The sequence below is a fragment of the Salmo trutta genome, chromosome 33 (assembly GCF_901001165.1).
Source record: "Salmo trutta chromosome 33, fSalTru1.1, whole genome shotgun sequence".
Lineage (NCBI taxonomy): Eukaryota > Metazoa > Chordata > Actinopteri > Salmoniformes > Salmonidae > Salmo > Salmo trutta.
Window position 1 is genome coordinate 12,020,428 of NC_042989.1, and position 27,825 is coordinate 12,048,252.

A 27,825-nucleotide genomic window follows, 5' to 3' on the forward strand; every position below is an offset into this window, starting at 1 on the left:
AAAATCGGACACGGCGATTGCATAAAGGAGTTCTGTATCTATAATTCTTAAAATAATTATGTTTTTTGTGAACGTTTATCGTGAGTAATTTAGTAAATTCACCGGAAGTGTTCGGTGGGAATGCTAGTTCTGAACGTCACATGCTAATGTAAAAAGCTGTTTTTTGATATAAATATGAACTTGATTGAACAAAACATGCATGTATTGTATAACATAATGTCCTAGGAGTGTCATCTGATGAAGATCATCAAAGGTTAGTGCTGCATTTAGCTGTGATTTTGTTTTTTGTGACACTATATGCTAGCTTGAAAAATGGCTGTGTGATTATTTCTGGCTGGGTACTCTGCTGACATAATCTAATGTTTTGCTTTCGTTGTAAAGCCTTTTTGAAATCGGACAGTGTGGTTAGATAAAGGAGAGTCTTGTCTTTAAAATGCTGTAAAATAGTCATATGTTTGAAAAATGGAAGTTTTCGGATTTTCGAGGAGTTTATATTTCGCGCCACGCCCTATCATTGGATATTGGAGCGGTGTTCCGCTAGCGGAACGTCTAGATGTAAGAGGTTAAATATGAGCACTCAACCTGCTGCGCCTTGGTCCTTTCCTGACGACCGCCGTTACAAGAACTAAGAACAGATATAGACCTTGGTTCACTCCAGACCTGACTCGGCCAGCACAAAAACATCCTCTGGTGGACTGCACTAGCATCGAATAGTCCCCGCGATATGCAGATTTTCAGGGAAGTTAGGAACCAATACATGCAGTCAGTCAGGAAAGCAAAGGATAGCTTTTTCAAACAGAAATGTGCATCCTGTAGCTCTAACTCCAAAAGCTTCTGGGACACCGTAAAGTCCATGAAGAACAAGAGCACCTCCTCCCAGCTGCCCACTGCACTGAGGCTAGGTAACACTGTCACCATCGATAAATCCACGATAATCGAGAATTTCAATAAGCATTTCTCTACGGCTGGCCATACTTTTCTCCTGGCTACCCCAACCCCGGCCAACAGCCCTGCACCCCCCGCAGCTACTTGCCCAAGCCTCCCCAGCTACTCCTTCACCAAAATTCAGATAGCAGATATACTGAAAGAGTTGCAAAACCTGGATCCATACAAATCAGCTGGGATAGACAATCTGGACCATCTCTTTCTAAAATGTTCCACCGCCATTGTTGCAACCCCTATTACCAGTCTGTTCAACCTCTCTTTCGTATTGTCCGAGATCCCTAAAGATTGGACAGCTGCCGCGGTCATCCCCCTCTTCAAAGGGCAAAACTAGACCCAAGCTGTTTTAGACCTATATCCATCCTGCCATTTCTAAAGTCTTCGAAAGCCAAGTTAACCCTACTCAACAGCCAGTGTAATCCCGTGGCGCGATATTCAAATACCTTAGAAATGCTATTACTTCAATTTCTCAAACATATGACTATTTTACACCATTTTAAAGACAAGACTCTCGTTAATCTAACCACACTGTCCGATTTCAAAAAGGCTTTACAACGAAAGCAAAACATTAGATTATGTCAGCAGAGTACCCAGCCAGAAATAATCAGACACCCATTTTTCAAGCTAGCATATAATGTCACAAAAACCAAAACCACAGCTAAATGCAGCACAATCCTTTGATGATCTTCATCAGATGACACTCCTAGGACATTATGTTATACAATACATGCATGTTTTGTTCAATCAAGTTCATATTTATATCAAAAACCAGCTTTTTACATTAGCATGTGACTAGCATTCCCACCGAACACTTCCGGTGAATTTACTAAATTACTCACAATAAACGTTCACAAAAAACATAACAATTATTTTAAGAATTATAGATACCGAACTCCTTTATGCAATCGCTATGTCTGATTTTAAAATAGCTTTTCGGTGAAAGCACATTTTGCAATATTCTGAGTAGATAGCCTGGCCATCACAGGCTAGCTATTTTGACACCCACCAAGTGTGGTACTCACCAAACTCAGAATTACTATTAGAAAAATATGATTACCTTTGCTGTTCTTCGTCAGAATGCACTCCCAGGACTTCTACTTCAATAACAAATCAAATCAAATCAAATTTTATTTATATAGCCCTTCGTATATCAGCTGAAATCTCAAAGTGCTGTACAGAAACCCAGCCTAAAACCCCAAACAGCAAGCAATGCATGTGAAAGAGGCACGGTGGCTAGGAAAAACTCCCTAGGAAAAACTCCCTAGAAAGGCCAAAAACCTAGGAAGAAACCTAGAGAGGAACCAGGCTATGAGGGGTGGCCAGTCCTCTTCTGGCTGTGCCGGGTGGATATTATAACAGAACATGGTCAAGATGTTAAAATGTTCATAAATGACCAGCATGGTCAAATAATAATAATCATTGTAGTTGTCGAGGGTGCAACAAGCACGTCCGGTGAACAGGTCAGGGTTCCGTAGCCGCAGGCAGAACAGTTGAAACTGGAGCAGCAGCATGGCCAGGTGGACTGGGGACAGCAAGGAGTCATCATGCCAGGTAGTCCCGAGGCATGGTCCTAGGGCTCAGGTCCTCCGAGAGAAAGAAAGAAAGAGAGAAAGAGAGAATTAGAGAGAGCATATTTAAATTCACACAGGACACCGGATAAGACAAGAGAATACTCCAGATGTAACAGACTGACCCTAGCCCCCCGGCACATAAACTACTGCAGCATAAATACTGGAGGCTGAGACAGGAGGGATCAGAAGACACTGTGGCCCCATCCAATGATACCCCCGGACAGGGCCAAACAGGCAGGATATAACCCCACCCACTTTGCCAAAGCACAGCCCCCACACCACTAGAGGGATGTCTACAACCAACAACTTACCGTCCGAAGACAAGGCCGAGTATAGCCCACAAAAATCTCCGCCATGGCACAACCCAAGGGGGGGGGCCAACCCAGACAGGAAGACCACGTCAGTGACTCAACCCACTCAAGTGACGCACCCCTCCCATGGACGGCATGGAAGAACACCAGTAAGTCAGTGACTCAGCCCCTGTAATAGGGTTAGAGGCAGAGAATCCCAGTGGAAAGAGGGGAACCGGCAAGGCAGAGACAGCAAGGGCGGTTCGTTGCTCCAGCCTTTCCGTTCACCTTCACACTCCTGGGCCAGACTACACTTAATCATAGGACCTACTGAAGAGATAAGTCTTCAGTAAAGACTTAAAGGTTGAGACTGAGTCTGCGTCTCTCACATGGGTAGGCAGACCATTCCATAAAAATCGAGCTCTATAGGAGAAAGCCCTACCTCCAGCCGTTTGCTTAGAAATTCTAGGGACAATTAGGAGGCCTGCGTCTTGTAGGTATGTACGGCAGGACCAAGGGTGGGGCGCCAACCCAACAAATGTTGGTTTGGTTCCAAATAATCCATAGTTATATCCAAGTAGCGGCCTTTTGTTCATGCGTTCAAGACACTATCCGAAGGGTAAAGAAGGGTGACGCGCCCGACGCGTTTCGTGACAAATTTTTTTTTTAAATTCCATTACCGTACTTCGAAGAATGTCAAACGCTGTTTAAAATCAATTTTTATGCGATTTTTCTCGTAAAAAAGCGATAATATTCCGACCGGGAAACCCTGTTTTCGTTCAAAGACGAACAAATAAAAACATGGAGTCTCCTCGTGCACGCGCCCCAGTCTCATTGTTCTCAGATCGACCACTATCCAAATGCGCTAATGTTTTTCAGCCAGGGGCTCCAAAGTCACCATTCATCGTTCTGGCGCCTTCTGAGAGCCTATGGGAGCGTTAGAAAATGTCACGTTATGTCAGAGATCCCCTGTTTGGTTAGAGATGATCAAGAAGGCCAAGAAATAGTCAGAGAGAGCGCTTCCTGTTTGGAATCTTCTCAGGTTTTAGCCTGCCAAATGAGTTCTGTTATACTCACAGACACCATTCAAACAGTTTTAGAAACTTTAGGGTGTTTTCTATCCAAATCAAATATATGCATATTCTAGTTACTGGGCAGGAGTAGTAACCAGATTAAATCGGGTACGTTTTTTATCCGGCCGTGCAAATACTGCCCCCTATCCCCAACAGGTTAATAAACAGATCACTGACCATTTCGAATCCCACCGTTCCTTCTCCGCTGTGCAATCCGGTTTTCGAGCTGGTCACGGGTGCACCTCAGCCCCGCTCAAGGTACTAAACGATATCATAACCGCCATCGATAAAAGACACTACTGTGCAGCCGTCTTCATCAACCTGGCCAAGGCTTCGACTCTGTCAATCACCGTGTTCTTATCTGCAGACTCAACCGCCTTGGTTTCTCAAATGACTGCCTCGCCTGGTTCACCAAATACTTCTCAGACAGAGTTCAGTGTGTCAAATCCAAGGGCCTGTTGTCTGGACCTCTGGCTGTCTCTTTGGGAGTACCACAGGGTTAAATTCTCGGGCCGAGTCTTTTCTCTGTATATATCAACGATGTCGATCTTGCTGCGGGTAATTCCCTGATCCACCTCTACGCAGACGACACCATTCTGTATACATCTGGCCCTTTTCGGACACCGTGTTAACTAACCTCCAAACGAGCTTCAATGCCATACAACACTCCTTCCGTGGCCTCCAACTGCTCTTAAACGCTAGTAAAACCAAATGCATGCTCTTCAACCGTTCGCTGCCCGCCCGCCCGACTAGCATCACTACTCTGGACGGTTCTGACTTAGAATATGTGGACAACTACAAATACCTAGGTGTCTGGCTAGACTGTAAACTCTCCTTCCAGACTCATATTAAACATCTCCAATCCAAAATGTAATCTAGAATTGGCTTCCTATTTAGCAACAAAGCCTCCTTCACTCATGCCGCCAAACATACCCTCGTAAAACTGACTATCCTACCGATCCTCGACTTTGGCGATGTCATTTACAAAATAGCTTCCAATACTCTACTCAGCAAACTGGATGCAGTCCATCACAGTGCCATCCGTTTTGTCACCAAAACCCACCACTGCGACCTGTATGCTCTAGTCGGCTGGCCCTCGCTACATATTCATCGCCAAACCCACTGGCTCCAGGTCATCTATAAGTCTATGCTAGGTAAAGCTCCGCCTTATCTCAGCTCACTGGTCACGATAACAACACCCACACGTAGCACGCACTTCAGCAGATATATCTCACTGGTCATCCCCAAAGCCAACACCTCCTTTGGCCGCCTTTCCTTCCAGTTCTCTGCTGCCAATGACTGGAACGAATTGCAAAAATCGCTGAAGCTGGAGACCTATATTTCCCTCACTAACTTTAAACATCAGCTATCTGACCAGCTAACCGATCACTGCAGCTGTACATAGCCCATCTGTAGATAGCCCACCCAATCTACCTACCTCATCCCCATATTGTTTTTTTTTACCTTTCTGCTCTTTTGCACACCAGTATTTCTACTTGCACATCACCATCTGCTCATCTATCATTCCAGTGTTAATTTGCTAAATTGTAATTACTTCGCCTCTATGGCCTATTTATTGCCTTACCTCCTCACGCCATTTGCACACACTGTATATAAACTTTCTTTTTTCTATTGTGTTATTGACTGTATGCTTGTTTATTCCATGTGTAACTCTGTGTTGTTGTTTGTGTCGCACTGCTTTGCTTTATCTTGGCCAGGTCGCAGTTGTAAATAACAACTTGTTCTCAACTAGCTTACCTGGTTAAATAAAGGTGAAATAAAAATAAAATAAAAAGTTTGGAAACTTTGGAGGTTTGTTTGAATGCCTTAAAATAGCATCTGGCTTGTCCAGTGTTTTCTGGACAGAGAGAGTATCTGCAAAAATGCACCTCACCTCTGTCACAGACTGGTCTTCCCTGGTTGCCTGACTCTGCTAAGACCCCTGTCACCATCTGTTCCTCCTAAATTGAAGGATGACATGATGAGCATAGGGTTATGTACTGACATGCAGGTTCCATCCGAGATCATTGCAGCATGGTCTGCATTTTTCATGCTGCATGCAGTAGTGGGTGGTCAGACAGACGACTTTGGGATGAAAATATTTTGTTGTCCCACGGATTATTTTGAAACGGTCCTCTTTCTGCTTTGTATGTGTTAGCTTACCTACTGTATTAAAAGCACATATTCTTCGAATTATTCATACACTCAAAATTCGCTGCTTCAACTTCAGTAGCCTAGTTGAGGGTGAGAGTTCAAGTGTGCCTAGTATGTGTGGTCTCATTGAAATAGAGGCTGCGGTCCAAACACTTAAAAGACACACCCTTGTCCACTTACCCTCGCCTTATGCCCTTGGGGGAATCCCCATCGCCATCTTGGAGGGTGGTCCAAATGATTAGCCAAGCAAGGGAAGTTTGCAACATAAGCCCCTCAGCCCTCGTTTTTAGTCGGTTTTGCGAGTGTACAATTATGTTCACTCCGGGGCCTCAAACTCCCCATAATTCAATTCGCGACAATTGTACATCCGCGAAGAAAAGTCCACGAAAACTTAAAAACAACATCAATGGAGAAGTCAACATACAAGTGTTTTTACTTAGAAATTGCGCTGTTGGTTAGGGCTTGTAAGTAAGCATTTCACTGTAATGTCTACACTTGTTGGATTCAGTGCATGTGACAAACAAACTTTGATTTGATGTCAGATTTGTAAATATGTACATCATTTCTCTTAAAAGTGTTTTGTACTTGTCTAATGACTTTGTATTTTGCAGGTGTTTTTCAACAGTGTTTGTATCAGGACTTACCAAAATTGCTCTTGACGATCCACAGGGTTATGCAAGTTTTGAATTTTTTATTCAAGCCCAGTGCTGTTCAGCTGTCCATGGAGACAATGGCTGCATTCCAAACACTTAAAAGACACGCCCACTCCCCTCAGCCATCAAATTAAGTGGACACTTCTGATGACGTATCATGACGTCTGACGAGTTGACACTTGCAGGGCAAGGGAAGAATTAATACATTTTAAATGGACCTCTCTTGCCTGGAAATTTGTCACTCGTTCATCCGACAGTTGTGTTTTCAGTCATCATGGAACTGTTGTGTGTGCCTTAAATGAGCTAAAGTCAATGATTGCATTTCATGTCTTGGCTAGAAGACAACACATCCGCAGACATCGAATGTTAGCCATCTGACTATAAAAGGAAAATTGAAAATTGCAATGTATAAGTGTGATGTCAGGGAAAGTTACGTGCACAAGTTATCGTTTCCAAAAGCATAATTACTTTTATGATACATGTTTGTGCCGTCATGTGCATTAGTAGCACAATATCTAACTTATTTACATTTGTTTTTTAATTGCACTTTTATGTTGACTTCTCCATATTAATGTTGGTTTTAAGTTTTGGCAGACTTGTCTTAGCAGATGTACAATCATCGTGAATTGAATTATGGAGTGTTTCAGGCCCGGAGTGAACATAATTGTACACTCGCAAACTAGATCAAAACGAGGGCTGAGGGCCTTACGTTGCCAACTTCCCTCGCTTGGCTAATCATTTGGACCAATGACAAAGATGGCCGCAGGGATTCCCCCAAGGGCATAATGCGAGGGTAAGTGGAGGAGTGTGTATCTTTTATGAGTTTGAAACGCAGCCCATGAATAGTAGAATCAGGTGTGGTAGAATTGGGCTTGAACAAAACAAGCCTGCATAAACCTGTGGCTTGTCGGGCAATTGTGGCCATCCATTAATTATATTTACTAAGTTGACTATATCTGGCGAATGTACATTTAGTTGTACATGACCTATTTAGTTATAACTCACTTTTGTTTACAGGTGTGGTACTAGGCCTTTCTTCAGTAAACCTTAAGGTACATTTTCATGTAAATAGTTAGTGGGCACATGTTGTGTATTTCCTGGGAACTTGCTGTATTGTCTTTTAAGAGAGATCAGGGAATTTTTTCCAGTCTACTCCATACTGGCTTAAATGGGTTTCTGGTTTTTCCCTTCCCTCTGGAAATTCAGCTGTTAATATTAAATAAGTACTAACAACTACATTATTTATGTTGCCATTTCTTATTATTGTTTAATTTTACTTAACTTGTATTGCTGAGTTATGCTGTATTATAATGTTGTGTAATAATGTTGTGTAATCCCCTTCCAGCATAAAAAAACGTGAAAAACAAATATCAAGTGAGAAGCCGAAAAATAAAGGAAATTCACATAAGCACCACAATCCCTATTCCGCCCATGCTTTACCAATGTTTTCCAGCACATAGCTTTGACCTGCTACAGTATGTTTGTATTGTACTTCAAACTATGTGTTGGCAGGTTACTTAGGATTCAAACCTTCTCAAACAGGCTAATTTATACTCTTAAAGGAGGTGACTACCTCTCACTTAAAATGTAGTTTTTAGTTTTTAATAATTGTATCCATCACTGAACATGTCGTTTGATAGAAATTTAACCCATATACTTCTCATTCAGCCTCATTGGCTTTCTCATTTGCCTCTTGAAAGCTTAAGAACAGAGTATAAATAGACTGGTTAAGGATCATTGAGTACACGTTTGCCTTTAACAAGGGGTTTATTAACATCTCACATAGTACCTGGAGAAATTCAGAAATGTTCCAATCAGAGATAATTGCAAAAGGGGAAGAGAAACCAGTGATACAATAGCAAGACAAATGCAATGAAGTGGAAAGTAATGGAAAAAAGGGACACATTGAATGTGTCAATACTGATATAGCAATATGTGTTGAAAAGGTTTTCTATTCCATGGGGTAGTTTGAACTCTTACGTTATTCACTTCTTCCAGAGTATCTGGTTGTATCATGTTTTTTTATGTCACTAATAGAGTAAATGGGAGTAACATCTTATTGGTTTACAGTCTGTGAAAGGTTTAAGAATAGAGTTACATTTCATGTACTTTGATAAAAGGAATATGTATGTGTTAAGTGTTCAATTGATCGTATCTTGTATTGCAAAATTAGCTTCTACTAATTACTTATTATTCCTCATACAATTAAGTGTGTTATGGTGGTATATAGCTGGACAAGAAGAGGGCTGACTTGCCACTCATAATAAAAGAGCAACTTCTAACAGTATTAAATTACATTTTCTTTTATTACTATATCATAAATACTACTAGATCATGACTATTTTTTATTAAATTGCCTTTTGATCTGTGTAGTAAAACTGCAATTACACGGTCTCCCCTGAAGTATTTTCAATTTCCCTGCAATCAAGATTGAACCTGCGTCAGAGGCGTCAGGCCCATTGGGGGCAAGTGCCCCCTTCAGATATTTTCTGTTTTTAAATTTTTCTGTTGTGAAATTCATTTCTAAACTTAATTTAAGGCCAAATTTTATCATAATTATTTATAAAAAGGATCTGTCAGCAGGATTTTATGGAGGAGGCTCACTAGTAAGTGGTTCCTTCGCAGTGGTCCTTAAGCCATTTTGCCACAACTTTGGAAGTATGCTTGGGGTCATTGTCCATTTGGAAGACCCATTTGCGACCAAGCTTTAACTTCCTGGCTGATGTCTTGTAATGTTGCTTCAATATATCCACAATTTTCTTTCCTCATGATGCCATCTATTTTGTGAAGTGCACCAGTCCCTCCTGCAGCAAATGACCCCCACAACATGATGCTGCCACCCCCGTGCTTAACGGTTGGGATGGTGTTCTTCGAATTGCAAGCCTCCCCCTTTTTCCTCCAAACATAATGATGCTCATTATGGCCAAACAGTTCTATTTTTGTTTCATCAGACCAGAGGACATTTCTCCAAAAAGTACGACCTTTGTCCCCATGTGCAGTTGCAAACGGTAGTCTGGATTTTTATGCCGGTTTCGGAGCAGTGGCTTCTACCTTGCTGAGCGACCTTTCAGGCTATGACGATATAGGACTAGTTTTACTGTGGATATAGATACTTTTGTACCCGTTTCCTCCAGCATCTTCACAAGGTCCTTTGCTGTTGTTCTGGGATTGATTTGCACATTTCGCACCAAAGTACGTTCATCTCTAGGAGACAGAACGCGTCTCCTTCCTGAGCAGTATGACTGCTGCATGGTCCCATGGTGTTTATACTTGCGTACTATTGTTTGTACAGATGAACGTGGTACGTTCAGGCGTTTGGAAATTGCTCCCAAGGATGAACCAGACATGTGGAGGTCTACAATTGTTTTCTGAGGTCTTGGCTGATTTGTTTTGATTTTCCCATGATGTCAAGCAAAGAGGCACTGAGTTTGAAGGGTGGCCTTGAAATACATCCACAGGTACACCTCAAATTGACTGAAATGATGTCAATTAGCCTATCAGAAGCTTCTAAAGCCATGACATCATTTTCTGGAATTTTCCAAACTGTTTAAAGGCACAGTCAACTTAGTGTATGTTAACTTCTGACCCACTGGAATTGTGATACAGTGAATTATAAATGAAATAATCTGTCTGTAAACAATTGTTGGAAAAATGACTTTTGTCATGCACAAAGTAGATGTCCTAACCGACTTCTCAAAACTATAGTTTGTTAACAAGAAATTTGTGGAGTGGTTGAAAAACAAGTTTTAATGACTCCAACCTAAGTGTATGTAAACTTCCGACTTCAACTGTATACCTGACTTTATGAGCAGGCATGTTCTTAGAATCAATAGGAAGCAGCTACAGTTCTTTTTTCTTAAAAAACTCTAGAGCTGCAAAACATGAAAACTGAAAAGTTGAACTTCAGCAAGCAGCTCTTTAGTCCACCTAAGCTGGACTGGCAGCTCTGCCAGTCCACCTAAGCTGGATTGGCAGCTAACTGCTTCCCCACTTAGAGAAATGTCTGCTAATACCACTGTAATGCTGATAGATGATGCTGCTTTGGCAGAGGATAGCATCATCAGCAGTATCCCCAGCTCCCTCGCTTGCAGTTTATCAGAAGCTTTACCCATTTTCACGGATGCCAACACATTCTTGTTGCCGGGCAGCAGCGCTGAGTAAAATTATACAATTAGACTCATTAAGATATTAAAATTCACAACAACAACTTTATGCAATACTAAACAACATACAAGTTATTGTGATGTGCCGTTGAGCATAGATCATGAAGATGTATGCATGTTCTCTCTGCAATCAGTTTTCTTAATCTACTGGATATCTATCATCCTTCCGCCTGTTTCTTCATGATGCACGATTTAGGTTTTTATATTAATTACTTAATTTACTTGTGGCTTTAGGTTTTTGGTACCTTATCTATATGGTTATGTGTGAAAATACACATTATGCACTAACAAATAGCTACTAGTAACATAGCCACTGCATGTTATACTCTCTTAAGAAAAAAAAGGTGCTATCTAGAACCAATAAGGGTTCTTTGGCTGTCCCAATATGAGAAGAACCCTTTTTGGTTCCAGGTTGAACCATTTTGGTTCCAGGTAGTACCCTTTTGTGTTCCATGTAGAACCCTTTCTACAGAGGGCTCTACATGGAACCCAAAAGAATTCTACCTATGGGGACAGCCGAAGAACCCTTCTGCAACTTTTTTTTCTAAGAGTGTAGTTGGTCATCATGAGATTCTAATAGCCCTACCCTTTACAACATTCACAGTAACTTTTCTTCATTCCACTAAGGCTGCTGCCTCCCGATTGAAAGTTAGTCGGGTGTAAAATGGAAAGGTATCACAGCGTTCCGCTACATAATGGTACTGGTGCTTAATCTCATCAGATAACCTGACAGAGAAATTAGATCGGAGATGAGGGTACCTAGGTAATGAACTATGTCTGTACACCCTACAACTGACTCCCAGACTACATTTTTTTTGACTGTGTTTAAGATGGCCTTCTTTTCTGTCGGAAAAAAATCACCCAACTGTAATATTTTTCTGCATTAATTATGCTTTGCTTCAGAGGAAACTCTCATCTGGGGCCTAGGCTATATTGTATGATTGTCCTTTTCCTTCCCGAGTTAGTTGTGATTTGAATATTTCTAGTGCAGATGTAAGACTGGTCTCTAAGAAAGGCCTTTATAATAAGAGGTCAACAGTAAAAAGTTTGTTCTTGTTTTGTCTATAAGCACAAAATCCATTGAATTTCGGCTGCACTGACAACGGGGCCACTTCATTGGGTCAACTGGCCTTCGTGTCAGTGTAAAACACCTTCTCAAACCAGGCAAATATATTTATGGAAAAAGGGATGAATCAAAACATAGGGAGCTAGATAAGTTAGAGGAGCTTGGGCAGCTAGAAGAGCCCTCCTCCCTAACTACAGTGTGTCAGTGGTTTATGGTTCAGCTGGCACAGCCTCTGAATGATTCACATTTAAAGTACAAAAGTAGAGAATAGGGGCATAGGGGCATGACCATGGTTGCAAAGTTTTAGGGCCAGATCGCTTTTACTCGGGGGGATGTATGGTCCAAAATAGGGATGGGTTGTCAAACATCTTTCTTTGCTTTGGTGAGGGTTGTGTGTTTTATTTATTGGGCAAAGGAGAGGGTAGTGCGTTTTTTTTCCTGTTTTACATTCACTCTTTTGCAGGTTTTACTATACAATCACTTCCATCCTAGACACATTTCCTCATCTGCTTACATGCGCCTCCCCTATATCAAGGTGTTTTGGTACATTACTTTTGCACTACGCTTTTCCATGTGCTAACTTTTACTATACCACAGGTCAGTATAGTGGTCTATCCGATCTAATGGTCTATCATGCCTTCTATCACCATTCATAGTGACAATAGTGGTAGGTGGATTGTTTGTCTGGATCTGCAATAGGCTAACTAGCAATCCACCATACATAAAAACATTCAAAGCTGCATATTTTTTTTTTTATATAAATCAAGAAGAACAAATAGGAATACCTGATAGGCAGTGGAGAGGCCATGTGCATCAGTGTGCATGAAAGAACAGTAAAGACATGAGACACATAGCTCAGAAATCTCCCCTACTGATCTTGTTTTGGGACAGTGCAATTATTCTACCTAGATTAGCATACAATACCACAATGCAATTAATAATTGCGTTATTGTTTTTAAGTGAGTACAGCAGATTTGAAATGTTCCATCCCGAGAACAATCACTTTTCTCCTGGGTAACCTGGTATTTCCCACCCAAAACGGAAATGTCATTTCTCTACCATATTAATATGTCTGTATTTGATTAGAGCTTTGATCGTCAAGAAAACTAAAGTCTGTAGTTATTTGAGCATGATGAGCCATACATTAAATACATACATTTTATGAGCCCTACATTAAAGACATTTTATGAGCCCAAGCCAAAAAAAGCACAAATAATTCTGCCGTTATCCAATGCATAGCCTATGATATAGGCTACCGCACATTACGCATGACAGAAAAACATAAAAGCCTTTAGATGTAGCTATTTTCAAAAATAAGGTGACCCCCGAGAGACAGATGCATTCAGTCCTTAAATTACTGTAGCATATGCCACAGCAAATGTAAGGACCACAATGGAAATAAATCCCTGACTTTATTGTGTAATCCCGGTCATTTTTATATTATTTGTGTATCTATGTATTATTTTTTATTATTATTATTTCACCCTTTTTCTCCCTAATTTCGTGATTATGGTCTTGTCTCATCGCTGTAGGCTAAGGAGAGGCGAAGGTTGAGTCAGGAAACACTGTTCAACTGACGACCGTAATCAGCCTGCAGCCGCCTGGCCCACTACAAGGAGTCGCTAGAGTGCAATGAGCCAAGTGGCCAAACCCTCGACTAAACCCGGATGATGCTGGGCCAATTGTGCGCCGCCCTTTGGGACTCCCGGTCACGGCCAGTAATGACACAGCCTGGGATTGAACCCCAGGCTGCAGTGATGCCGCAACACTGCGATGCTGCGCCACTCTGGAGGCCATATAAGTATTTTTTTAACTGATAAATAAAATTAAATCAGTCAAACCAAACTGTGCAGATGCAATTTGATGAATGGAAAGAGACATCTGTTACAAAACACCAAAAAGTTGAATGACATTCAGAGATTGTCAAGCCAAACCTTCAATGCTGGGTAAGCCTACAAGGTAGGGAGGGATGCATTTTTTGTTTGTCGAGAATTGACATAGTCTATTTATTGTGGTGTTGAAAACGCAAACCCTTTCGATATGTTTTGTTTATTGGTTGTGTGGTGCATTGGCACAGAAATCTGTTGATGCAAAATGTGTTGCATACATTTTATATATTTATAATAATTATAATATTGCATCAAAATGTTGAACATCTGATATCCCCCAAACTAATCATTGTTTGCTCTGATCGTGAAATAATGAAACAGGCAGGGAAAGTGAGCTCCTCTGTGGTGCTCGGCGAACCCTCAACCCTCTGGCCCTGCATGGCATCAACCGTGCCACAAAAGCAAAGTAGATATCTGCATTTAATGTATAAACACAGGGTCGCTACAGTTATTGTTATTTATGGTTGTAAACATTATTTTGAGTTAATTATATGAGGGGAGAGGGTATTCAATTTATTTTACAGTACAAGGGGAGGGTCATGTGAAAATCTTGTTTACGTTGAGGAGGGGGGTACATTCCACATACTCTACAATGGACACTCACCAGGAGACCATTATTTGGTTTCAAGCCAAGGTACCACACAGTCCAGTGCAGTTCTTTAACCTTCATGCATCAAATAGAATCCCTACCTCTCCTCCACTCTCTCATCAGCCTGGAGAAAAAAGTCCATTAATTATAATCCACATAATAAATCACATTTCCTGTTGCTGCAGGATTATTTTTCTGCTGTAGCAAACTGGTTCAAATTAAGATCCTACCTCTGTACAGTACAGGAAGACAGACCAGCATGGGCACCTCTCACACACATATATCTGTAACACTAAGTGACCAGAGCAGCTGGTTAAAAATGTAAATGCCTAAGAGGGAAAAAGCAAAGAGAGCAATTCACCCTTGTGATATAATCATCACTAGAGATATATGGCTCTATTGTCAAACCAAACCATTCTGAAGTTTTATTCACACATATTTACAATACACTAGTATTCGATTGGACTGTTATAGATCTCTGGATGATAGCAAAGTGGGCTTATGGTTATAGTTTTAACAGTATCCTTTGACAGGCATAGAGCAATAGCTACAAACAGTAGAAAACAGCCTTGGTATTGTAACAAAAGCAGGCTGCCCCTGAAAAGTGTCTATGACTGTACACAATCCTCTGTTTTATGTGCCACAAAGTTCATCCATTTGGAGGGAATTGCATAGGCCCATTCATGAAGTATTATTCTGGCTCTTAAACTTAACTCTGAGTACCTAAGGGTACATCTCAAGGATGCACATATACAGCCAAAACCACTCAAGCACATCAAACGACAGCCATAAAAAGCACAAGTAAGACAAAGATGAAGAAAGCAGCTTTTCCCTCGTCTTTTTTCAAATATATATTTTTTTACCAACGTCATTCCGGTCCCATTCATGTTCCTATTACCAGTTCATTTCACAACCCTGAACAAGAGCGATTGATCAGGTTCCCAGGATTTATCAGTCTATTCCTAATTTATGTGGCAGCCAATTCTCTTGGGGCTGGTGGTAAGCATGCCCCTTTTAAATGTCGCAGTCATTACAGAAATCTATATATCTAGCCAGATGAAGTCCTCAATATTATTAATATATTGTCCGGGCCTCTGGTAGTCTCTATGGGGGTGCCACAGGGTTCAATTCTTTGGCCAACTCTTTCCTCTGTATACATCAATGATGTCGCCCTTGCTGCTGGTGAGTCTCTGATCCACCTCTATGCAGACAACACCATTCTGTATACTTCTGGCCCTTCTTTGGACACTGTGTTAACAACCATCCAGAAGAGCTTCAATGCCATACAACTCTCCTTCTGTGGCCTCCAACTGCTCTTAAATACAAGTAAAACTAAATGCATGCTATTCAACCGATCACTGCCCGCACCTGCACGTCCTGCATCACTACTCTGGACGGTTCTGACTTAGAATATGTGGACAACTACAAATACCTAGGTATCTGGTTAGATTGTAAGCTCTCCTTCCAGACTCACATCAAACATCTCCAATCCAAAGTTAAATCTAGAATTGGCTTCCTATTTCGCAACAAAGCCTCCTTCACTCATGATGCCAAACATACTCTCGAAAAACGGACCATCCTACCGATCCTCGACTTCGGCGATGTCATTTACAAAATAGCCTCCAATACCCTACTCAATAAACTGGATGCAGTCTTTCACAGTGCCATCCGTTTTGTCACCAAAGCCCCATATACTACCCACCACTGCGACCTGTACGCTCTCGTTGGCTGGCCCTCGCTTCATACTCGTCTCCAAACCCACTGGCTCCAGGTCATCTACAAGACCCTGCTAGGTAAAGTCCCCCCTTATCTCAGCTCACTGGTCACCATAGCAGCACCCACCTGTAGCACGCGCTCCAGCAGGTATATCTCTCTGGTCACCCCCAAAGCCAATTCCTCCTTTGGCCGTCTCTCCTTCCAGTTCTCTGCTGCCAATGACTGGAACGAACTCCAAAAATCTCTGAAACTCGAAACACTTATCTCCCTCACTAGCTTTAAGCTCCAGCTGTCAGAGCAGCTCACAGATCACTGCACCTGTACATAGCCCATCTATAATTTAGCCCAAACAACTACCTCTTCCCCTACTGTATTTATTTATTTTGCTCCTTTGCACCCTATTATTTCTATTTCTACTTTGCACTTTCTTCCACTACAAATCTACCATTCCAGTGTTTTACTTGCTATATTGTATTTACTTTGCCACCATGGCCTTTTTTGCCTTTACCTCCCTTATCTCACCTCATTTGCTCACATTGTATATACACTTATTTTTCTACTGTATTATTGACTGTAAGTTTGTTTTACTCCATCTGTAACTCTGTGTTGTTGTATGTGTCGAACTGCTTTGCTTTATCTTGGCCAGGTCGCAATTGTAAATGAGAACTTGTTCTCAACTTGCCTACCTGGTTAAATAAAGGTGAAATAAAAAAGAAATAAATATTATTAATGTGGTACCCTGAGGACTGGTGGAAGAGGAGGGCTGTGTGGTTTTAAAATTCCTTCTCCAGCAAATAAGAGGATATTCAAGATGAAGGAAAAAATACTTAAAATGACTGAGGGCGTTTTCACATAAGACATGTGGTACCCTGGTTCGGTTTCCTGGAGCGTTTGAGAGAATTCTACAGAAGACGTTTTGCTTTCACAAGACCTTAAAATAACCGTTTTAAAGGGCGAGTAGACAGATGCACATTCTGTATGACGTTAATGAGCTAGCTTGTTTACAACGGGCAAAAATGTTCAGCGCGACTTGAGCTGCTGTGTCACAATACCTGGTACCCTGGTCCTGGATCTCGGACCCGCTACTCACGCAGGTCTAGGTTTGGTTTCAGCCAGGGTTTGTTTCACACATGCTTTTTAGCGTGGATCAAGGTACCAAATGCTCCAGGATCTGGATCATAAAAGGATATGTGAAAGCGCCCTGAGATCTCAAAACCATGTTATAAGTCTTATCAGCTCGAGTAAAATACCCCAGTGAGGAAAATATGAGGTCAAATGAAGTAATAACATTGTAATTCGTAGTTAGATTTTGACACCTGGTGTTTGTTGTAGTCTATTGTATTTTGCAGGAAATACAGAGTTAATTGTGTGTGAGTCACACCATACAGTAATGCTGTGAAACTCAGATACCCAGTTTGGTAGAATACTCCAGAGAGGACCATCTGTGTAAGTCATAACAGAGATAACTAACTCTTCATTGTCATTTCACTGGAAATACAGTGTGTTTGTGTGTGTGAGCCATAGAGTAATGTTGTGAAATGTCTCCTCTTCCTGGGAAAATGTAGTGACAGCTTGAGATCCTTCAAAGCCTATTAGATACTTGAAAATCAATTTGTGATAATCATAAACAGATGTTCTGTTAGAGAAGGAGGGTAGTCTTTTTCAGTTGAAATGGATTTTCCAATCCACAGGACAAATTCTGCCGAGCGCTGAAATGATCCTTAAAGACAAATAAGCATGCCTGTAAATTCACAGCTCACCTCTGGAAATAATATGTCGCTCTAGCTTATCATTCTAGAGAGAGAGCAGAGTGTTTTCCATGGTTACAGCTACTGCAGAAGGTACGTTAACCAGTGTGAATATTATGATGACATAAATGGGTGCAACAAAAAAAGCTAAATAAGAAAGATAGGGTGGGACTGGAATGTGATACGTATCGGCCTTTTATTGTGATCCACCCATACCTGTATTCTATTTGGCTCCTGTATTAGAGCAAGGGCTTCTGGGTAGAAGATCAGGCAGAGCTTCCATGATGTAATGCGTGGAGGTGTCGCCATTCCCTCTACCCTTATTATTTATTTTGTATCCGCATGAGTTATGAAGAGTCTCATCATTAAAGTTTGCAGTCTATTGCACTGTTGTGTCAGCTTCTAAAAACTACAAGACCAACCCACGGCCTTACAATAGTAATTTGTTCATCTATTGAATGCCGACCTTCATTGTTAAGTTGATGTGGAAAACACTGTACCACACATTTATTCTTAGGAATAAGAAGAACATGTGCACCACATGCCAGACATCAGAGTTGACATGAAATGTTGCTGACCCCAGCTATTCCTCAGTTTTTTCCCCGCAGCAACAATAACATTGTTATGTCTCTTGAACCTAGAGAATAGTACCATAGTGTATTTCTAAGTTCAAGGCCACACATGCAGGTCATTGCTTTGACATGTAACATGTTAGTTGAAGACTGCTGTGTCTACCACTCTGCTGGGGTTTGGCCTCGTTAGAGATTAGCTACGCCACTACTTAACCACCCGCTATATTGTAGCCTAGAAGGCAGCAGCTGTGGATAAGGGTAGATGCATCACAGTGCACCAGATGTGTGTTATTACTGCATGTGTTATCTACGTTACACGTTCCCCTGGAGGAAGATGTGTGATTTGCTCTGAAGAGCAGAAGCTTATCGCACCACTTGCAGGTCCCTCCTGTATGGTACCACGCAATGTGTGTCTCTTAGTCCTGGAGAGTTTGCTGCTCATTTAAACATGTTATGTTAATGAACTTCAACCAAGTTGAAGATTACACAAGCAATGCAGGCTCTGTTGCTTTATTGTAGCAGTAAGATCAAAGTTAAGGATTATCTTCACCTGTGTGTTAAGTTCAACAGGGTTCCTCTTGTAGATGCCCCTGAGGTATCTCCTATAGATCCCAAATAATTGGAAAGGTATATGCAACATGTTAGTTTCTCCACCTTTCTCTCTGAAAGGCTAGGTGGAATTTATAACATTGTGCTGCTTACATGTATCCAATCCTTTCAGATCTGCACAAGTGCCCATTGGCCAGGTCCTATGGATTGTTTCTGGATAGTGCCCTACAGTGCCTAGTGTGTAGGAGTTAGGGGTTGTTTCTGGATACTGCTTTATAGTGCGAAGTGGTTAGGGGTTAGATGCTGGACAGTGCCCTAGAGACCAGGGTGTTGCTTGTTTTTAGACAGTCTCCTAGTGTTTTGGGACTCTGGGGTTGTTTCTTTTGAGCTCATTTATTACTTGATTTACTTCACAAAAGGCACAGATTTTTGGTCCCGGTTAGAGCACTGCACAGGCATGAATTTTAAGCCCAATCCATGACCGCAACATTCAGGCCCTACCTTACCCAGGCCCGACCCTGCCTGAAACCCCAAATAAGAAATAACTTCCTCTGTTAGTAAATCCATTAGCTACTCCTCTCTGTGTGTCACTCGCTCCCTTCGCGCAGCTTGCTCTGCTCATGGTGGCCCTGAGTCTGAGTCACTCTAAACTCAAGGAACATTATTATTTTCTGTGAAATAATTTCTCCTGTCTTATATTTGATGAGGTTGAAAGACTTCTGACACCATGTTATGATCTTAGTCAGATATGACTGTACTGCGCAGCAGAGCACGAACAAATGGCTCAGCTTCAAAATGTTAGAAATCAATTTAGTGATATCCGAGCCTTGCCTGTACCCTAGTTATTAATGAAAAAACAGGCCCTACCTGGCCCTAACTGATGTATAATGTCGGGGCCTATCGGGCTCGGGTCGGGTAGCAGAGCTCTAGTCCAGGCGTGCTCTGACATAGCACAAGTGTGTCTACCTTACTCTATTTATATGTGAGATATGTTTCTTCAACAGGAAAAGTTCAAACATCGCTGGAGTACATCTTTAAGTGACTAGGGATGGTTTCTGGATAGCACCTTAGCCTCCAGTGTCCCTGCTAGGTGAGGCCATGGGCCAAATGTACTCAGTGTGCCAACGAGAGTGCATGTTAATCCCCTGTTTTTATCATATCGGTTACCAGTGTAAATGACTCGCAGGATATTACAGACGAAGAGAGGGAGGGATTGTTGCTCTGAGAGCTTAGGGGAAATCAAATGAGTCATTATCATTTTAATGCAGGCTTACTGTTAGAGCTGTGAAATTCAAGAGACATGTACCTTCATATCCATTCCTCCCCACTATCTGTCTCCGCCACCCGCCTCTCATGTTCCCAATACTCACTCCCGTTCATTTACTGAAATGTATACCCATTTAAACCCGTACCACACTTCAGCCCTTTACCTGTTTTGCAACCTAATAGGCTATAGAGAGCTGACAGTGTGCAATTGCGTTTGCCCTTATTTCACATTATTAATACATCTGATGATTATGCAACACTTATCAAAGCTGATTCATGTCAAGTGTGGACCAATGCTTCTTATAAGCACCTTAACACATTTGTTTTTATTTCATATTTTAATTAAATTTTTAAAGGGGTTATATGTGAAATGCAGCCCCTCTTGGAAACTAGGCGAATTGCAACAACAATTAGCCTGAATTCAAGCAACTCTTCCCCCCTCCTGGCTTTACTCCTCATTCCCTCCCCCGCTCCCTCCTTAAGTTTTAAGGTTCACTTGTGCATCTTTTTACTTTCGGTTTTGTACACCAGCTTCAAACAGCTGAAAATACAATATTTTGGGATGTTGAAAAGATATTTCGCAGCGATTTAGATAGTGCAATGATTTCACCCGTAACCATTTTCACATAAACTGAAATGTTAACATTTTAACAACCAGGTAATGGCAGAGATTTCTACTGCCGAAGTCTTCAATTGTTGATTCTGCTCATGAAGAGATGACCACGCCTCTGAGTGACACTGATGGAAGAGAGGGAGGGTGGAGCTTTTCCCATTTTACAACAGAAGATGGACCGTCTTATGTTGTCAAATAGGAAGGCTGCATTATCAGAATGTGAACAAATATTGTGAAACACTAAAATTCCACTATTACCGAAGATATTATGGAAATGTCCTGAAATTACAATGCTAAAAATTCTACATGTAGCTCCTTTCAGCAAATTCTTGTTTATGTTTTGACCCTCAACTTATTGTTTTACTTGAGCAAATGAGACACAGCATGAGCTGTAGAGGAATGATCCCAGAGGCTGAACAAACCTTTCATAAACCCCAAGTCTTTATTTACTACATATTGTCTCATGGTGTTGCTATCCACTTTGCCTTCCCACTGCACTTGCTGAGTGATTGCATTATTTAAAAAAATGTCCACATCATTATTTACCTGCAAGTTTAATTATGTTTTCGTAGATGAGCTTTGCATGAAGAATACCCTGCTTTACACAATTAATTTAACATAAATTATAATAGACTTTCCTGATGCAGACTAGCTATTTTATGGGAATTTCCCAGCTTACATGATTGTTCAGAATGAGGGAGAGGGCGGAGGGGACTCCCAAATAAAAGAGAATGATGCACAATCGCATTGATTAAGAGTAAGCACTAGATGTAACTCGTAACTTCCTGTGACCCTGAGTTTGTCCTAATATGGACATTGTAAGGGTGGAACATAAACTCTTCAAACTGAAAAAGAGAAACAGGAGAAAAATAAACATATAAAATGTGTCATTACTGAAAAATCTCAATCTTGAGGTTAATTTGCACATTATTACGTCGATTTCTACCTTGTCTATATCTGTAACACAACGTTAGTTCAGCATCAGTTGTTTCATCAGTAACATCCATTCTGTTAAAAGGCATCTTTTTGTACTCTTCCGTGTATTTCAGTGATGAAAAGCCCTGTGCTTTCCTGTGTGTGTGTGTACCTGCCACTGGGGCTCCTCCCGGCCCACTCTAGAAGGGCCCTAGGGTATTAATTAAAATATGGCTTTGTGGAAAAAACGGTACATTTAATCACAGTCAGAAGGGTCAGCATGTGATCGTACTCAATGTGGTCTCAGGGCAATTTGTATTATTCTGTATGTAAATATTTAACACTCTATTTGGCATAATATGTTAAGTTACATTATGAATGGAATAGCTGTCGACAATATCATACAAATTACACAACATATAGTATCATACGTCTTACCCGGTCATACAATAGCATACGAATTGGATGATGTAACTTATCATCGTTTTGGAGGACATATGGTATTGCATGTCTTTATTTGAGACCAGGTTGCTTGTTGCACTGTTACAACAAAGGAGAATTACGGGGAGAATTTACGTTAGTTAGGGGAACTAACAACAAAGGTTAGGAGAATTAAAACAAAAAAATGTTTGAATTTACATAGCAGGTTAGGTGAATTGGGATACATTTAAAATAATGGTTAGGGGAAGGGTTAGAATTATCCCCGTAATTCTCCCGACTCTACTCAAACATGCAACCATTAGATTGCTAGACTGTTGTGGATTACGCCCATCCATCCTTCACAACCAATCTCCCTGCTTTCGTTTCTGTCTGAAGTAACTAGACCATTAATAGATATCATAAATCTTGGAGGTGCTAAGAAATTCGTAAACTACATTTCGTATGGCTCTGAGACCAGGCTGTCATTCTCAGAATCTAAATAAGTCTAGCTATCTTTAACTAATTTATTTCCAGACAGACAAAATTAGAGAGGATCGGGACTTGTGCTGTTTAAAGGAGACATGGTCCTGAGAGACACGAAACCCGCTCTACCACCCCACCTCACCTCTCCCTTTCTCCCCCTACCTTCTCTCTCCCTTTCTCCCCCTACCTTCTCTCTCCCTTTCTCCCCCTACCTTCTCTCTCCCTTTCTCCCCCTACCTTCTCTCTCCCTTTCTCCCCCTACCTTCTCTCTCTCTCTCTCTCTCTCTCCCTTTCTCCCCCTACCTTCTCTCTCTCTCTCTCTCTCTCCCTTTCTCCCCCCTACCTTCTCTCTCTCTCTCTCTCTCTCTCCCTTTCTCCCCCCTACCTTCTCTCTCTCTCTCTCTCTCTCTCTCCCTTTCTCCCCCCTACCTTCTCTCTCTCTCTCTCTCTCTCCCTTTCTCCCCCTACCTTCTCTCTCTCTCTCTCCCTTTCTCCCCCTATCTTCTCTCTCTCTCTCTCTCCCTTTCTCCCCCTACCTTCTCTCTCTCTCTCTCTCTCTCTCTCTCTCCCTTTCTCCCCCTATCTTCTCTCTCTCTCTCTCTCCCTTTCTCCCCCTACCTTCTCTCTCTCTCTCTCTCTCTCTCTCTCTCCCTTTCTCCCCCTACCTTCTCTCTCTCTCTCTCTCTCCCTTTCTCCCCCTACCCTCGCTCTCTCTCTCTCTCTCTCTCTCTCTCTCTCTCTCTCTCCCTTTCTCCCCCTATCTTCTCTCTCTCTCTCTCTCTCTCCCTTTCTCCCCCTACCTTCTCTCTCTCTCTCTCTCTCTCTCTCTCTCTCTCCCTTTCTCCCCCTAACCTCTCTCTCTCTCTCTCTCTCTCTCTCGAAAGTGTTTGCTCATGTCTGGCCTGGCTGTCACATTGCATTAATGCCCCTGGGAGGCAGAATCACTCATATCTGCTGACAGAAACCTGGACAGGGAGAAGTGCTGTGTTACTAAGTGTTGGACCCCCAGTGAATAGGCGTCAGCCCCACTGGGATAGAATGGATGGTTTTCCCTCTACTGGTCCACACTACTGATACCACACTCTTACCAACTGAACCACAGGACCAAGACACTCCTGGTACAGCCATGCAGTTAGAGTCAGACTGGCATTTAAAATATAACTCACAGGTATGAAGTTCTCTTTACGTCAATTTTTTTTTTAAATGACAAACAGCACTATGTGATTCATGTTGGTAACAATTTCATCAAAAATAAAGTAGCCACAAGATGCACAATCTGAATGAAAAGTCCCCACCCTAAGCTCACTCCCATGGCACCTGAAGATTCCAACTTCAGCAAGGCTTAGAGGAGAGGAGTCAAAGAAGAGGCAGAGCTGGTAATTAGACAGGCAGTGGCGCTAGTGTTTTATTGGGTCTGCCTTTCTTTCTGACATTTGCAGTCTGTGCTTTTGGATCCAGAAGGCTTCAGGAGGTGCGAAGGTTCAGGTGATGCTCGTTAGGAGTGGAATAACAAACACAGTTCAGTCTTACACTGCCTCATGCAGAGAAAGCAAGAACTATATACTTCTCTACTCTTCTGGATAAAAAGGAAAAATGCTATGTAGACACATCATCTGTGCAGTTAATGTACGTACGTACGTATGCCCACACCTTGCATAAGTAATTTTTCCATACTTTTTCAGGCATTAGAGGCTCAGAGTGCTAGTTATTACTGTAATAACTCTTTAGAGAGGATCTCTGAGAATCAAACTAACCCAAAACAACAAAAAGAGGAGAACAACAACAGGAGAGGAGAAGAACAACAGTATATCATACGTTAATTTAACAACCCTCACACAAGAAGACAATAGAATTACTGACTTAATGGGAATTTGATGCATACCATAAAGTATTTTCCAAACTTTTCTGTGTTTTTACATCCTCTCCTCTGGCATTTAGCCAGTCGAAATATCAGACATGTTTTGGATTTCAGAAAAACATGGAACATCTTGATGTTTCCAAGTCTATATTTGTTTTGTGTGCAAGGGAGCTGTTTGAGCACTCTGACCATAGAGTGAGGCTAAAATCAGCACAGCTCTGCATCTACATCAAAGTCTGGTGGGCTTGCATTGTGTAGGTTTCTAGGCCTTGTACACGCCATGTTGAGAGAGATCGCTCTCTGCTTTGAGAAAAAGGGCCAGGGCAAGGCCAATATTAAGGGCCAGGAGCCAAAACATTTTAATTTACTCTTGCTCATACCGAGGTTGAACAATCCTGATAAGGGCCATGGCCTCTGCTTGCTTCACTAGCTATGGCAGAGGGCACAAATGTGTGTGAAACACTTTCCATTTGTATGCCACATTTGTTGATATAAAATATTCTCATTCTGTGTTTCAAGGGCCTGTGCATTCCCATATTTAATGCTTTATGAATACATTTAACAAAATGTATATTGTTTGACTCTATTAAAATACACTGCACAAAAATATAAAAGTAACATGCAACAATTTCAAAGATTTTACTGAGTTCATATAAGGAAATCAGTCAATTTAAATAAATCATTAGGACCTAATTTATGGATTTCACAGATATGTCAATGTTGGTCACAGGTACCTTACAATAAGGTAGGGACGTGGATCAGAATCTGTCAGTATCTGGTGTGACCACTAATTGATAGTGGCCTGTGTCACGTCCTGACCAGTAAAAGGGGTTATTTGTTATTGTAGTTTGGTCAGGGCGTGGCAGGGGGTGTTTGTTTTGTGTGTTTCGATGTATGTTCTATATTTTCTATTTCGATGTTCATTTTATGTTCCCTATCTATGTGTTGTATTTCTTTGTTTTGGCCTGGTATGGCTCTCAATCAGGGACAGCTGTACATCGTTGTCGCTGATTGGGAGCCATACTTAGGTAGCCCTTTTTCCACCTGTCTTTTGTGGGAAGTTGATTTTTTGTTGTGTTGCTTCTTGTTTATTGTTTTTGCTGGTTCACCGTTTATATTAAAATATGATGAACCCAACCCACGCTGCGCCTTGGTCTCACTCTAACAACGGACGTTACAGCCTGTGGAATGTTGCACAAAATTTTAGAGAAATACGCTTTTGTGAGTATGAAAAATTTCATGGAACTTTTATTTCAGCTCATAAAACATGGGACCAACATTTTACATTTCTCATATATTTTTGTTCAGTATTGGTATTTTATTAGGATCCCCATTATCTTTTGCCAGAGCCGCAGCTACTCTTCTTGAGGTCCACACGGAACATGAAATATGACATAATATAGAACATTAATAGACAAGAACAGCACAAGGACAGAACTACATACATTTAAAAACAGCACACATAGCTTACATATCAATACATACACACAAAATATCTAGGTCAAAAGGGGGAGAGGCGTTGTGCCATGAGGTCTTGCTTCATCTGTTTTTTTAAACCAGGTTTGCTGTTCATTTTAGCAATATGTCACGACTTCCACCGAAGGTGGCTCCTCTCCCTGTTCGGGCGGCGCTCGACGGTCGTCGTCGCCGGTCTACTAGCTGCCACCGATCCCTTTTCCTTTTCGTTTGGTTTTGTCTGTTTTGTGTTTCACCTGTGTTTTTGTTTAGGTTAATTAGTGGGGTATTTAGTCTCGCGCTACCAGTTTGGTTTCGTGCGGGATTGTTTGTGTACCTGTCGTTGGTTTAGGTTGCGGTTTATTTTGTTCTGTTAGACAGGTGTATTTTCTGGACTGTGTTCTGGACTATTTAGTGGGCTGCTGTTGTGGTCCTGTGCCTGTTCTCTGGATGGGCTCTTTAATAAATGTCTTCTCTATTATTACTCTCCTGCACCTGACTTCACACCCACCTCTCCTAGGGAGCACATGACAGAATCCCGCACCAATATCATGGAGTCAGCAGGAACGGACGTGCCCTCCCCGTCCATGGAGGAGCGTGTCCTCCAGCATACAGTCGTTCTACACTGTCTGGGGACGGCTATGGATCAAGTGTTGGTGAGAATGGAGAGATGGGAGAGGAGCGGTCTCCCTACCCCGTCTTCAGCCACTCCCCAGCCTGCACCACCACCCTCTCCGACGACGTCCATCCCCAGCGGGATTCGGCTGCAAGGGGTTCCTGCTCCAGTCGGAGCTTCACCTGGAGACCGTTCACCCGAATCCCTCGGGAGAGGAGAGTGTTAACCTGTTTGGGATAGGGGGCAGTATTTTCACAGCCGGATAAAAAATGTACCCGATTTAATCTGGTTACTACTCCTGCCTAGAAACTAGAATATGCATATAATTAGTAGATTTGGATGGAAAACACTCTAAAGTTTCTAAAACTGTTTGAATGGTGTCTGTGAGTATAACATAACTCATATGGCAGGCCAAAACCTGAGAAGATTCTATACGGAAGTGCCATGTCTGACAATTTGTTCTCCTTCTAGGGCATCTCTATCAAAAAATACAGCATCTCTGATGTAACGTGACATTTTCTAAGGCTTTCATTGGCTCTAGAAAGGCGCCAGAAAGTGGAATGAGAGCTCTCCAGTCTCTGGGCGAAAAACAGCAGGGGTTTTTGTGAGTGGTCCTTCTGAGAACAATGACACTGAGGGGCAAGTGCACGAGACGACTCCATTTTTTTCTTTCAGTGTTTGAACGAATACAACGTCACCCGGTTGGAATATTATCGCTATTTTACGAGAAAAATAGCATAAAAATGTATTTTAAACAGCGTTTGACATGCTTCGAAGTACGGTAATGGAATATTGCAATTTTTTTTGTCACGAAATGCGCCGGCGCGTCACCCTTCCGATCGTGACTTGAACGCACAAACAAAATGGAGCTATTTGGATATAACTATGGATTATTTTGAACCAAAACAACATTTGTTGTTGAAGTAGAAGTCCTGGGAGTGCATTCTGACGAAGAACAGCAAAGGTAATCCAATTTTTGTTATAGTAAATCTGAGTTTGGTGAGGGCCAAACTTGGTGGGTGTCAAATTAGCTAGCCGTGATGGACGGGCTATCTACTCAGAATATTGCAAAATGTGCTTTCACCGAAAAGCTATTTTAAAATCGGACACCGCAATTGCATAAAGGAGTTCTGTATCTATATTTCTTAAAATAATTATTATGTATTTTGTGAACGTTAACTTCTAGGGGCTATGTGGGACGCAAGCGTGCCACCCCTGGTACAC